The sequence below is a fragment of the Halyomorpha halys genome, unplaced genomic scaffold (assembly GCF_000696795.3).
Source record: "Halyomorpha halys isolate HHAL.00 unplaced genomic scaffold, Hhal_1.1 Scaffold229.1, whole genome shotgun sequence".
Lineage (NCBI taxonomy): Eukaryota > Metazoa > Arthropoda > Insecta > Hemiptera > Pentatomidae > Halyomorpha > Halyomorpha halys.
Window position 1 is genome coordinate 428,441 of NW_027111154.1, and position 13,840 is coordinate 442,280.

Below are 13,840 nucleotides of genomic sequence, written 5' to 3' on the forward strand. Positions count from 1 at the left end.
TACTACATGTCGTAGCGATCAGTCCGATAGCCAGTATTGTTACTACATGTCGTAGCGATCAATCCGATAGCCAGTATTGTTACTACATGTCGTAGCGATCAATCCGATAGCCAGTATTAAAAGGAATCAGAGAGAATTAATTGAATCGTTATTTGTTTTATATAAATAATGATGTAGTGTTCCCAGTGAGTTCAGAATAATGGTCTCCGCCATGCTCTTGAACTGGTCCCTCTCAACAACCAACCACTCCAAAAGATTACTTGTTGCTAGAGGGATGGTTGTAATTGTAATTAATTGCTTGATGAATAACCGAATTATATTTAATTTAATATCATTGCCCTTCCCCACGCAGGTGCTGTGGTATTGTCAGGCGAGGTCCTCCTTAATGGGCAAGAAAACAGAACGCTTAGGAAATGGTCTTCGCGTGACAACGCTCATACAACACGATGCATTTCCTGTTTATAAAACATCCTTAGCTAACATACAAACCACATGGAGATACTTCCTTTATAATCTTCTCTCTTATGATAATACAAATACAATAATAATATAAATACAATATCGTGGTATATTTTACTTGGTTAATGATTCATCATTATATTAATACAGAATTTATTTTCGCTCCTAAAGTTGTCGGTGCTACCTAGAATTGAACTACGTGAAATCCCAGTTAACTTATAATAGATCCTAGAGACCGTAGAGTATATTATACAAGATTACATCTTTTGGGTCTTTTCCACAATTTAGGACGTGCTGAGTTTTATCTCCATAGAAACAGAACGTTTCACTCTTTAAGGGCTACATATTTTAGTTTTGTTGCACAATATTTCATGATTGCACTAAATTTCTCATATTCTGTACATTCAGGTGAATGTATGCCAGTATGTATTCATTTTATTATTTAATTTATAGTTTAAAATTGATAAAGTTGAGATAAAGCAATCCTTTGATTAAGAGATAATGAGTAGAATTCGAACCTCAAACAAAGAAGGACAAGTAAGCATTAGACACAAACACATGATGATGTTCTTGAAAGATTATTAACCAGTCCTCTCGAAAACTATGAAATATTTTAGAGAACGTTGAGTGTTATTGTTTTTAACTTGGATTCTCAGTCCGCCTTTAGCCCTCCATTCTTCCCTCTGACTTTGTTTTGACTAGTGAGGTTTTAATTTTTCTATTATTATGCTATATTCAATTATGCATATTATTTTAAATAAAAATAAACAAAAAATCAATTAGTTTGATTATATCTATATGGATATAGATATGAATGATATGCATTTGTAATGAAGCTTTTAAAAGTTCACTTTTTTTTTGCTAATGGGATATTCCTATGTAAATACACAGTTAAAAGGTAAGCGAAAGAACCTGCTTTGTTAAATTTTAAATTACTTCAATTTTTGGGAAAATTATTTAGGAACTTTTGATTAGAAAAATATTTTGACATACTCTTATAACATAGTTCCTTGCCTATTTTTCTAAAACGAAATCTCCTAACTCCATCCTTAGTAATAGGAATATCAAGTGATATAATAGAATTAATTTTCTCAAAGTTCTTCTATTACGGACTAAATTTTAGGTTTTTTAATCAGAGTAACTTAGTTTTTTATTTTTAGTGTTAGGCAAGCTGTCCATTGTTCATAAATCAAACATTAAAGTTGATTATTGCAGGATTTAGGTGTTTTATATGTCACACATTTATATAGTACACATTCCGGTCTCTAATCGTAAACAATTCATACCTGACAACTCGTATTAGTTCATTGTCAGTAAGAAATTACATTACTTAGGTAAAGGCAAAGTGATTATAATTTTTCTGCAGAAAAATGTATGAATATAAGGACAAAATAGTATATCTTGGATAATTCAAACATTAACATAAAATACAGATATTATTAAAGGACAAAAGGAAGATTATACTCTATTTCTATAACTCTAAAAAATTCTGGAATGGAAATCTGCGATGACTGGAAGTAATGTTAATGTTCTTGCTCAGATGACACTGGAAAAGAGAGAAAGAGACTTGTCACCATAATGATGTATACTCCAAGAGAAAGTAGTCGAAATACTTATACTTATATAAATGGGCTATGATTCAGCCCACCGTATAGTGGTGAAGGACTGGACCATGGCACATAATGAACTAATAAGAAAAATAATGAATATATTCTGAAAATTGTAAAGAGAATATCGTAATGTTGAGCTGATTCTTAGCGCTGGAGGAAAGCTCCAAGTTGACTTTCACGAGCTTGTCATGGCGGACCTAAAAAAATAAACTGACTGATAGGACTGACTCGGAAGTGTGGGCCGTTACAGCATAACTTACTGCCCTTATCCACTTTCCCTCCTACATGTGCACAAAGAATGCGCATCGGTAGTCTATATTTATCCCCTCCTACATGTGCACAAAGAATGCGCATCGTTAGTCTATATTTATTATCATCTCATTCATTTCAAAAGGAAAAAAATAAAAGTCTAGCCAAAGGCGCTAAAACAGGTGTCTTTTGTTAAGTCCTATGTGTATTACATGTGTTTTTTTTGCTTTCTTTGTTTTTATTTTCAATTACTATATTACTATATATCACAATTAATAATAACCCTTTAATTGAATCCCAAACTCCCCAATAATAACCCTTTAATTGCATCCCAAACTCTCCAATAATAACCCTTTAATTGAATCCCAAACTCCCCAATAATAACCCTTTAATTGCATCCCCAACAACCCAATAATAACCCTTTAATTGTACCAAAACTCCTCATTAATAACCCTTTTATTGTATCCCAAGCTCTCCAATCCCATGTCACAACCCATGAAGAATGTTGTAGAAATTGGAAAATTCAAATAGATTCCATCAATCACCTTTAACCTTTGTCGTAAACCTACTGACTGCCCTTCAATTTAATAATTACCCCTCTTACCCCTGTAGAACAGATTCGTTATCTTGGACTACACCTTCACAAACGACTAACCTGGAATCCTTACACAAGACTGAAAGATAGAAAACTTTCGATTTGGACTATCATAATAAGGCCTATCTGAACATACGGAGTTGAACTTTGGGGTTCAACTAAACCTTCGAATTCCTCTCGTATCCAATCATTACAATTCAATATCCTCCATGCTCCTTACTTTGACACAAATAAAATCATTCACAAAGACCTTATTACTCCATATGTAACCGATCTAGCCCAAGCCAGACATGAATCCTTCCATTATAATCTTCTAAACCCACTTTTTATAACCTTTCTTCCTCTTCCAGTCCTGAGAATTCTGAAGTCTGAAAAGAAGATGTTCTCGCGAGCTTCTAATGAGGAAATGTTCTACCAATGGGTAGTTATGCCAGTGCATATCATTATAATTCAACTAGAAATTTACTAGATGTATGTTTTTTGTGTAAATATAGTTGTAAATGTCAATAAATACCTTCTTTTTTAAAATAAATTATTATATATGGAATATATAGCAGGGGAAAGTGTTGCGAAATAACGAAGCCTGGTAAAATGATTTGTGTGTGAAGAGCCCAATGGGGTAATAATGGGGTTTGAAAAACTCACCATGTCAATGAAAAATTATATTGTCTTGAGTCTTATCCTCTATGAAATAGTTTAACGGGGCTTAAGCATTATATTACCTTAGAGCATACGACCTCTCTGAAATAGTGTAACAGGGCTTCACTGACCAATTTTTAATAAATGTTCCCTTCATTTTATTAATTTGAAAAACAAATAAACAGTTCTTGTAATTGTACAAGAATTGTAGAATTGTAATTCTACAATGTAAACATTGTAAGCCATTGATTCTTTTGAGCTAGTCTGTATTGACTATTTAAAAAATTTATATTTGGATTAATATTTCATTAAAATAACCATTTCCCTCTATAATATTCTTTCCTTTACGTTAATTTCTCAGCTCGTACGTTTGGTGCAACTTGATTTCAAACATGAACAATATCGTTTTTGATCATATTTGTTTTTATTAGTAAATGAAATCTCATTTGTCGTAGTTACTTAAAATTGAGAGTAAAAAACTGGCGATTATCATTACTCTTGTAACTAAAAATGAAAGCTCATTTTATTTATTGTGTTGGTATTGAAATTATTTATTGCCAAACAAATTGTACATTTAGTGGTTTACTACAAGGTAATCAAGAACAGCTAAGCAAGGTGTTAAAAAACAACTGCACAGTCCTAAACAAATGACCTCTAGTCACCGTATATACATTAGATAGACTTAACTGTAATTAATGTTAATGAAACTACAATACGTACAGTAATCTACAATACTTACGGGATAAACTACTTTCTAGATATAATTTTATGTCTTTATTAAATTGCTGCCGATTGACTAATATAACAGCCTTGGCGTGGCTCTTTATCTTCAATACTTTACGAGCTACTTGTTTTTTTTAATAACAACAATTTTTTTACAAACAATTTTTAATTAACAGCAGGAGCCAATTTAAAGCTTTGAGGACGAATGGAAACCCAATTGGTTCCTAGTAATGACATGTGTCAAGCTTATCAACCTCGATAACTCATTCAATCCCACACTAAGAGAATTGAGTAAATAGAATCCGTTCTTGGTACCTTCTAACTCGGAGAACTATTGTAGCCAGCCATTGTTCGTTATTGGGCTCCTTGCCTCACTTAAGTGAAAGTCACACCTCCATTTACAAAAGAACCGAATTAGTAAATCACTTTGTAGCAAGTGAGTAGTTTGATAATGGGTCGCCTTCTGTTAGTATAGTGAAGGGGATTCTGTGTAGGCTATGTCAGTTAACAATATCTCTTGCTGATAGGTCAGCCTTGTGAATGTTCAATCAGAATTGTGAGCATAACTGAGTAGCAACCTCTTTGAACAAGTTGCGAAACTAGCTGATAAAGCCACGTACCAACTTGCTAAGGAACTAACGGTAAAACAACGAATTAGGCTTCATATCTTCACAGAAATAATGGTTGGATATTACATTGAATTGAATGCATGCAATTAAAGCAGTTAGTGTTGAGGTGGATTGACGATGATCAAAAATGGTCGTGGAATGCCAGTGCCGTATCTGAGAGTGTCTATGAGGATCGATGTCTATGAGGATCGATGTCTATGAGGATCGAGCTTGAATTGTCCTGGCAAATCATTTAAAGTTTTGATTTATATTCAGATATTTAGTTCTTGTTATTCCGAAGAGAATAGAAAACTGCTTTCATATCAGCTGACACCAATGTGTGGTCACGTGCAAACCAAACCTTAATTGCCGGTGCTGTTCGTGAGGGCTTTAGGGCGTAAAACCGAATGGCGAATGGTCATCTTTCATATTTCATTGTCCTAGATGTTTCGATTTATACCCAAAATACTCAAGATTTTTTTATCTCGTCAAAAAAGACTCTTCGTCAAAAAAGGTTTTTGAACAAGTGTACAAAAGTAATTTAAAATCTTAATTACAATAACTTCTTGAAGTTGATCAATTGCAATTAAAATTACTTCTAATTTAACTCAGACATGAATTCAGTTTATTTGGACATATTTCTTATTAGCAGAAATCCAAAAATTTGAAATGAATCTATACGCAAGCACGCAATCATAAAATCGATTGTATATTTATTTCCAGCATCTTGGAAAACTCATAAATCTACTGTATCAAAAATATTTTTGCGGCGATCTTATACTATATGCTGGAGCCATTGTTAAACATTTTTTTCTGTTTTAGTGTTAATTATTTGTAATTACAGTTACAATTACTTGGAATTGTGGGGGAAAAATACGATTACATAAGAATGTTATTCATGATTGCAATTACCTTGAATCAGATGTTAATAAACAGTAGTTCATCAAATAATTGCCATTATAATTACAATTACCAGTAAGTTCTGGAATTCTAAATTACAGTAATCGGAAAGTAATTACTTTTTGCCCAACTATGGTCAGGATTGACATTGAAGTGCCAGTGTACTGTCCACAATATCCCCTGCCTGGATATTTCATATTATTATAGTTGTAAAATACTTTGAAGAAGGGTCCGGTACCTACTTTGTTATGAACTGAGCAGAGCACTGGACAGATGTCGATGAACCGAGCCAAACCACAGGTCACTAATGATGGAGGCTACAGTGAGCGCTAATTGTTCACTGCGGCAGATCTCGAGTACTATCTTCTACACCAGCTCAGGCTCTCTATGTATCCTCAGCTACCATACCATACTATACCATACCATACCATACCATACCATACCATACTATACCATCATAATAGCCCATCAATTCATATTCATAACAACAATGATTTTGAAAAAAAAACTGTCTTAAGTGAGATATTAGAAAAAGCTTAGCTAAAGCATTATATGAGCCTTACTTGAGCGTTGAGTTCCCTATTTATCATGTTCCTCCCTATTCTGTATATCTATCTATTAACTATTACTCTCTTACCTCCCGCGGTTAACCGTTACTCATCCTTATATAACCATTTTATAATATTAATATTTCAACACTAAGTGGAAGTTGATAATGTTATATCCTTCTGGAGTGGAATATCCAGAGCAGCGGAGAATTCTCTATACGAATATTTTCATTTAGATCAATAATAAAAAAATTAAAATCTATTTGAAGAATGCTTTGAATTGCTATTTAAATATTTTAGTAATTGCTATGAAATATTTTAGTAATTGCTATTAAATATTTTATTAATTGCTAATCAATATTTGAGTAATTTCTATTAATAAATTGAGTAACTGCTTTTAAAAATTTTCGTAATTGATAGTCAATATTTTAATAACTATCTCATATAGTAATAATTTAATGTCCTCCACCCGATTATGAGACTATATTTAGGAAAACTAGATGTTCTAAACATTTTGATACTAAATATGTTGATCGTGTTTTAACCAATCTATATCATAATATTTTTTTATTGTTTATTATATTTTCTTAAATTACTTTGTGTGATAAAGGGTGTTTAGACCAGATAATAAATGATTCAAACTTTCAAATGACAGAGACATAGTTAAGATATTTCTAAATACTAACTGAGCGGCAGATAGTCCATGAGTCCAAGAAGAGAAAAATCAGTTAATGCTCCATTTTTTTATTATTTAAATGAAAACTATTTACAGTTTAGAGTCATGATTGGTGAGTCCGCCAAAAATGGTTGGCATCGTTTTTTATTGGAGGAATAAAAAATTATGGCTGTATTTGTCCTTAAAACTACCTTTACTAAACAATTTAAAAGCTATCTGAAATAAGTAAAGGTTATTTAATGGTTGAAACGTTTCGGGCAGAACATGATGCCTTCATGAAGCCGCCTGGAGCCAGGTCCCAGTACCAGGATGTTCGTTATTGGCGCCTTAATTAGGGATTCAAATTTTGGCGGGAGCCATAAGCTTTACGGCATTGTTTTTCACTCAGTGCACCCCAACCATCTTCCTCTCTTTTATTTTTTTTTAGCAATATTCTTAAAATTTTTATTCTTATTATGCCTTGAGTTTTACCCTGTATTTTTTTTCCAAAATATTGTAAAAATCTTAAGCGTTCGGGTCCAAATTCTTACACGGAATAATTTTTTTTCTTGATTTCGGTTCATTTATTTAGTATTATAAACTCTTGAGCAGTCCTAGCTCTTAAAAACCTGGTATTCGGTGCCCCCCAACATTTACCACCCTTCATTTGGTGCCCCGCATCATTTACCACTCTTCATTCGGTGCGCCCGACCACTTACCACTTACCACCTTAGATACGTCCCCAAGTTTTGTATAAATCGTGTTGTGTATTTTTTATATTTTATTTTTTTACTATTGCAACCTGGTTATTTCCACTAAGGGGGACCTCAATACAATGGAAATACGCTCCATTGAAAACTCTAATTCGAAATTTTGCACAAATGCTATATTCCCCCTTAGTATATATTTCATACATAGGTCATTAGGAAGCTAAGTCAAATATAATGTTTTTTTTTAGCGCTCCAAAAAGAATTTTTTTGATCCTTCTTTGCAATTTAACGATATCATCATTCAGTTTTCCACTTGGACTTTAGAAGTGCCCATGTACAAATAATTTTCCTATAAAGCGCATTAGAATATTCTTCCCAAATATTAGATTGTTTTTTCTTTCCATCTTGATCTATATGTATTGATACTAAATGTATTTTAACGAGAAACGCTAACAGCTGATGAAATTGCTCTGTGATCGCTTTGCCTCCACACACACACACACACACACACACACACACACACACACACACACACACACACACACACACACTGTGTCAGCGCGGGACCGTGAAATCATGATTTCTTGTAACGGTACCTCCATTCTAGTCCCACAGCCGTCTGTATAGTATCTCAGCTTCCGGGAGGACCTCGGGCTAGCGATCTAGTGAGCTCTGGATCTTTAGAGTATGTTCACTCTGAGGAATAAAAGTATTATTACTATTATACCATTACATTTTTCAATAAGAAAATCTGAAATAGTTATATTTATTATTTTGAAAAATATGTATTTTATTTTTGTTTAAATGTTCTAAACTTCCAATCCATTACAAAAGACTGATCTACATGACTAAAATACGGCCTATCTGGACATACGGAGCTGAGCTTTGGGGCTCCACAAAACTATCGAATTCCTCCCGTATCCAATCCTTACAGTCCAAAATCCTTCTCAAAATTCTTAATGCTTCTTACTATTTTTTAGTTCATCGGTACCTCAATGTTCAATATGCTGCCAATTTGATCAGAACCAGATATCAATCCTTCCATAATAAACTTCCTATTATTCCTGTTTCTGACATGCCTGATAATTCTCCAAGGCGTTTGAAAAGAAGATGACCTCATGATCTTCTCCTCTAGAAATCCAATTGGAGTTCTATCAATGGGTAGATTCTCCACATGCCTGTTTCATGCCATTGTATAACTAACATCTAATTTACTTGTATATATCTTCAATACTGTTGTAAATATGAATAAATAAAAGTTGATTTCATTATCGCATTGTGTGAAATGTGAGAGAATAGGCTTCCTGTATCACATTATGATGTCTATTTGCTTCTTGCTATCGACTGGTGGCGAGGTTCCGCTTCAGTCTCATAACCTCGAATGTTGAAGATATTAGTAGCTTCCAAGAGAATTGTTCGTTAGACATCATTCAATTTATCTAGTTCGCTCCCGATAACAACCGATTGTGTTATACAATCGGTTATACTACTATTGTATTACCTAAGCAAGGTCCAAAAACGAATTCTCAAATAAATAAATAAATCATAGACCAAAACGTCAGGCTCATCAGGACCGAAAATAAAATCACACAAATGCAGGTGAGATATAGCACATCTCACTCTAGCATCCTAGAAGGAGAAAAATGCCGGCAGTAAATCTACTACTACGTGCACATAAGGAAACAGTTCGTACATCAAATAACTTTCACCTAATCTGGAAATAGGTTGTTGCCACGTGTTTATGAGTAAAGATATAGAAAAGCACAATTGTAAAGTGAATTAACTGCTGTGTATTGTTAATTCTGCTGTCATAGATATCTGTGTGGTCATTTACTGCAATAACGTTCAGGATATTATTTGAAGTTTTAAATCTATACTTTGGCCATTAGCTAATTAAAAAACGTAGGAGCAATACATGAAATTAAGTTCTATGGCCTAATCTTACAAGATTTCAAGTTGAAGACTTTTTCAAGGGCAAATGATACTTTTTTTCAAGACGAATAAAATGGATGCAGGTCCTTCTTTAACAAAGCTAATGAAATATAACATTAATTTTAGGAAACTATAAAAAATATATCACAGGCCTTGAAAGCTGAGGAATGACACTCCACAAATTTCAAGTTCACATATCGACCTCCACCTAACTCGAAAATCATAGAACGATATGGAGATGTTTTGGCTGGAATCCTCGACGCATTGTCGGCTAACTAGGTCTCTAGCTGCAGACTTGCAAACCGACCCAGATATCCGACCCCCAACGGCCACCGAAGGTCCTCCACTACGAAAGGGAAAGGACGCCAGAGAAGTCCGAAGTAGGACACCCGGCAAACTGGAAAGAAAGTAGCCTCCGGTTCTTGATAAACTTTTTCCGATTCCTCGGCTAATCGTCCACTCTTCTGGTTCCGCCTCACCATACCCGGTCCTCCCGGTTCTTGTGCCCGGGATGAAAGGAGGTGGTATACTCGAGTCGCTGGGGAGTACTCAGGGAGGGAAGGAGGTGGTATACTCGAGTCCCTGGGGAGTACTCAGGGAGGGAAGGATGTTCCACTATCAGACAGCAATGTCTAAAGCAGAATAATTAATAGAAAGTATATCCTTAAATTAAACTATAAAAAAATATAGTTTCATTGTATTTTTGTGTTTTAACGATGAATATTTACAAAAACAACAAAACTTTTCTAAAGGGAAACCTCTGAATATTGGAGTCCCTCCCTTATCGCACAATTTAACATCGGTCCCATCTATGAAGGATTATAACTTAACATCGGTCCCATCTATGAAGGATTATAACTTAAAAGATTTAAAGACCTTTACTTCTCTAAAACGGACAAAAGCTATAAAGAGGAACTTCTTACTCCTCTAGAACGAACAAATAGGAAACTCACTATTCTCGAATTACATTTAGAGGTCATTTATTTCGAGAAGAACTTCGAACCGTAGTATTCTTTTTTACGAATATATTTTATTTTCATATTTATTTTTTAATTTATATAAATAGTTATTTACTAATGGATTCGGCACTTTACTGAAGTAATTTACAATTATATTATATATTTCCCAATTATATTAATAATATAATAATATTGCGGTTTAAAGTAAATAAATTGGAAAGTTTGTCCTTGTTTTATTCTGAATTGCTCCTCATTTTCTCATAAACTCGTTCTACTTATTTGACTTGAATACGGTACAGTATTTCATTCTAATTGTAATTTACATCGAATGTGAAAAGTTTATATTGAAAATAATATATTATACAATGTTATTATAGTATTATTGTGAGATTTGGCCCTAAATAGAGATACTTCCTATCCTTAGCCACCAAAACTCATTAGTTATTAATCTCTTATCCCTAACAATCCTTAATAACCTTCCGAAGCGTCTGAAAAGGAGATGGCCACCATGGGCGGTTTCTCCCAAGATTATCTTGTGTTCTAAAACATTTATCACATTTACTTATTGTATTTTTTTTATACAGTTCTAAATTTTAATGAATAAATAAAAAAAATATATATTTAGGTTATATTTTATTTTAGGGAATTATCGCACCTTAACAAATACCGGTTATTTCCATCTCTATTGCCATCTCTATTACCATCTCTATTGTCATTATATTTAATTATCGTTCCGGATTAAAAGAGCGTCTAATTTATAATATTGATGTACCTTTTGTATTTTGAATTAGTTAGATCCCTAGAATAAGTGATCCAGTTATTGACTGGTCAGTTTATGTTTTTAAACATAAAGAGTTTGTTTGGTCTGTTAATAACTGTTACACCTAGTCTACATGTTGCCATTACAAAAGTAAAAATTACATCAAAATTTAATAAAACATAAGAGCGAAATTTGTTGATAGACCGGCTTTTGATTGTACAGATAGATGGTTCAGAGCAGACCACAGAGAGAATTCTCACACTTTTCCCTCTCAATCCACAATCCTCCTAATCACTAGATGACTTAATCCTCCCAGCGTACTTAGTTTTTAGTTTCATGCTTTACAGTTGAGACTAATTAAGCATCAAGTTGTGGTTAAAGATGATCGTAAACAGGATTATCTAAATCGTAAACTAAATATATATTCAGGTATATTGAAATAGTTTAGAATTGCTAGTTATATAGATTGTTTCAAATTGCTAGTTATGTAGACTGTTTCGGGGTTAAATGATCAAACTGAAGATTTAAATTAATTATCTCAAAACTAAAAAATAATTTCCTATAAAGGTATGTCCGTTAGTAGATATTCACATAAAAATATTTTCATTGTTTTGAATTATTTAGGTTCTAATCAATAAATTAATATGTATTTCAACTAATTAATAATTAAATTTAAACATTAGCAGTGATATTAAAGGTTGCTCCAGAATGCTGGATAAGTTGCAGTGTCACCTTCTCTAGATCTGACACAACTGAATATTTTTGATAGGATTGATATTAAATAAGAATTCTATGAAATAACCTCAATTCTTTAAGAAGAAAGATTTGAAATTCGCGAAGGACATATCCAGTGTCGTTGAACCGCCGCAACTTTGGAAGAAAGCTGGTGAGCCTATAAGCCTATAAAAAGAAAATAACTGCGTTTTACATAAATCTATCATGAACAAATCGAGGAAAATCGATTTTTTAGGCACCTCATGCATGGAATACAGTAATCAAAAGTTTGGGTCTGGATATTTATTTTCTTCATGAGCCTATATCTCGAAAACTTAATAAGTGATTTAAAGAAAAATAGTTTTGAAGATATGTTTTTCTTATCTACCCATACCTCACAGTAATGCACCTTATACTGTAACACTGTTTATAAACATAGTATGCATTTCATAACCCTTCTCACTACTTCTACTTCGCCTATGTATGTCGACCGCAACACACTTTTAAGATAAAAATTAGATCTTATAAAGTGAAAAGTTGGCTCCCTGATGTAAATGGAATGTAATTGCTGATAAATGTGACAAGGACAGATGTGTGGATTGTTGCCGCAAGCGTTGGTACAAGCGGAGCGGGCCCTAGCTCGTTAGATCTGTGCTTTCTAACAGGCCGCTCTGATAACCAGCTCGCTCTTCTCCGCTCTTCCAAAAGAAATAATCGTAATATCGATTGTTATCTAACACGAACGTCTTGGCCATTATCATCTTTTGTACCAAACTAAAAAATTAAACTTATATATTTAAAAATGATTAACCGTAACTGAGTATGAATGAGATAGATATAGAAGGTGCTGTCAAAAGGTGCAAAAAATAGTTAATCCTCTGAGGCGCCTGAAAAGAAGATGGCCATGAAACCTTTAATCAATTAAAGCAATGATTGAAGTATGACCATTGGGTGGTTCCTTCCCAACATTATCATCTGCTCTAAAGCATTTAGTACTTTTATCTATTCCATTTTTTTTTTATACAGTTGTAAATTTCAATAAATAGATAAAAAACTTTTATTTCTTTTTTTTTTCATTTTTATGTAATTTTTCACTTATATTTAAATAACTTTTAACCCTACCTTAGTTTAGTTTTATTTTTGTTATCTGTTTTCTTACTTTGATAGATTATTTTAATTATTTGTATCCTTTTTTATCCCTGATAAATCCCAGCAAAGTGGAACGAAACAAGTCATTAATAACCATTTTTTGTTCCATTTGACACCCCCGACTATCTCCTATATAAAAAATATAGGTGTTACTTTCTCAATAAATGTCTCAGGCTCATTAGGAATGTTCAAGTTTAAGTCTAATTTTCAAGTATCCGGCAAACAATACAATTTAGGTTCTTATCATATTATATTTCAGTAGTTGGATAAAATATGATTCTATATATTTGTGGAGATCGCGAAAGACTAGCCGTATTTTGTTTTGTTAAATCATTTATATCAAGTTACTTGTTATTTTCTCGATGGAAAGTAACTAGACTTAAACAATTCAACACAACTTCCCGAGGTCGGTTTACACTCAGCTAACCCAAGACAATTCGACTTAGCTAGGTTTTCATGACCGCCATTGACATCATCTGTGGTGTTTCAGAAAGAGCGTTGTTTGAATTATTAATGCAGATTTAAGGGGGGAGACAAATTAAAAATTTTAGTAAAAGCCAATCGATTATTTTTATTTTTCATTAGTGAACAGGGGCGTCGTCCCGACTGAATAATATAAATGTTAAGGAA